This window comes from Salvelinus sp. IW2-2015, unplaced genomic scaffold (genome assembly GCF_002910315.2).
Source record: "Salvelinus sp. IW2-2015 unplaced genomic scaffold, ASM291031v2 Un_scaffold10453, whole genome shotgun sequence".
NCBI classification, from domain to species: domain Eukaryota; kingdom Metazoa; phylum Chordata; class Actinopteri; order Salmoniformes; family Salmonidae; genus Salvelinus; species Salvelinus sp. IW2-2015.
Window position 1 is genome coordinate 1 of NW_019951711.1, and position 1,646 is coordinate 1,646.

Consider the following 1,646-nt stretch of genomic DNA (forward strand, 5'->3'; position numbering starts at 1 on the left):
ATGCCCCTCTGTTCCATAAGGTGTTTTTTTTTATCTGTTTTTTTAAATCTAACATCATCTTTTCACCTCCAAGATATTCTACCTATGGAAGAAACATAAACAGTTTGTGAATGAGATAAACGGATGCCATAAGGAACTTCTGCTAAAGGTGAGTAATCATCACAAACACACCTATAGTGGATTCTGTAGCCTATATAGTATTACACATTCACTGTACCAATATTTTGTTGAAGGAGTTCTTCCTCTTCCTCGTTAGCAAATCAGATTTATCCAAAACCTTCAAACACTTCCACACACACCTTATTTTAAACGTCTGAATCCAGGAAAATTTTGAGGGGCCGTCTGTCATCGTCCCAGACCTGGAGGGGCCGCTGTATCTGAGGGAGGACGGGAAGAAATCGTGGAAACGTCGCTACTTCCTGCTCAGAGCTTCTGGGATATACTATGTGCCTAAAGGAAAGACAAAGGTACAGGAAGTGACATAATAACCATCAAAGTCCAGCAAGTCCAGTAAACATCTTGTCCAAACATAGAAAGTATTTTTTGATGTACAGTATACAGGCCATTTATAAACTTTTACAGAGACCTATACATGTTGTTTCTACATAGAACTGAGGTAAACCAGTTAAAACAAACAATTAGTGAGGAAGTCCACAGTCCACACATTCATTCTTGTTGGGACATTTCCCACTAAAACACTGCTGTAGGAAATCCTTACTAACTTACTGCATCTTCAGTAATATGATCCATATGGAACTGAATTCTACTTGTCCAGGTTTTTTCATGTTTTTCTCCCTTGGCAGACATCCAGGGACCTGGCGTGCTTCATTCAGTTTGACAAAGTCAACATCTACACCGCCACTGATTACAAACAGAAATACAAAGCACCCACTGACTTCTGCTTCATCCTCAAGGTAGGTCATCCACTTCAGAGGAAACAATAGCATGACGGTTATTCATTTTTAAAGTTTTTTTACTCTTCTCCCATCAACACCCTGAGGTAACAGATGAGGTAACACACACACACACACACACACACACACACACACACACACACACACACACACACACACACACACACACACACACAACACGCACAACCGCACAACGCAGCAAACGCACACACACGCACACAACATGCCCCATGCACACAACACACACTTTTGACAGGCTGAAAGAAGCACAGGGGTCAGTGACATTGTAATAGCCTGGAGTAATTGTGGGGGTTAACTGCTCTGTAAGCGCTATAAAATCCAGATGGAGAGGAAATCAAATCAAATCAAATCAAATGGTATGTGTACATTTTCATAAAACAACAGACGTAGACTAAAATGAAATGCTGACTTACGGCTCTTCCAATAATGTCGAGAGAAAACATTGAGAAATAATAAAAAAGATAATAACACGAGGAATAGACCATGAGTAACATAACTTGGCTATATACACAGGGTACAAGTACAGAGTCGATGTGCGGGGGTATGAGGTAGTTGAGGTAGACATGTACATATAGGAAGGGATAAAGTGACCAGGCAACAGGATAGATAAACAGCAGTGTATGTGATGAGTCAAACTGTTAGTGCAAAAAGGGTCAATGCAGATAGTCTGGGTGCTATTTGGTTAACTATTTAACTAACTATTTTAGCAGT

The 1,646-nt window shown here is 40.3% G+C and overlaps 1 long non-coding RNA gene across 1 annotated transcript in view; it reads left to right on the forward strand.

The window, feature by feature from the left end:
* The first annotated feature begins 68 nt into the window (after positions 1-68).
* Positions 69-1,646, forward strand: part of LOC112079948 (uncharacterized) — a 4,349-nt gene continuing 2,771 nt past the window's right edge. The window contains exons 1-3 of the long non-coding RNA XR_002896087.2: positions 69-148; positions 324-467; positions 804-914. This is a non-coding gene — a long non-coding RNA (uncharacterized lncRNA). The remainder of the gene's footprint in view (positions 149-323; positions 468-803; positions 915-1,646) is intronic.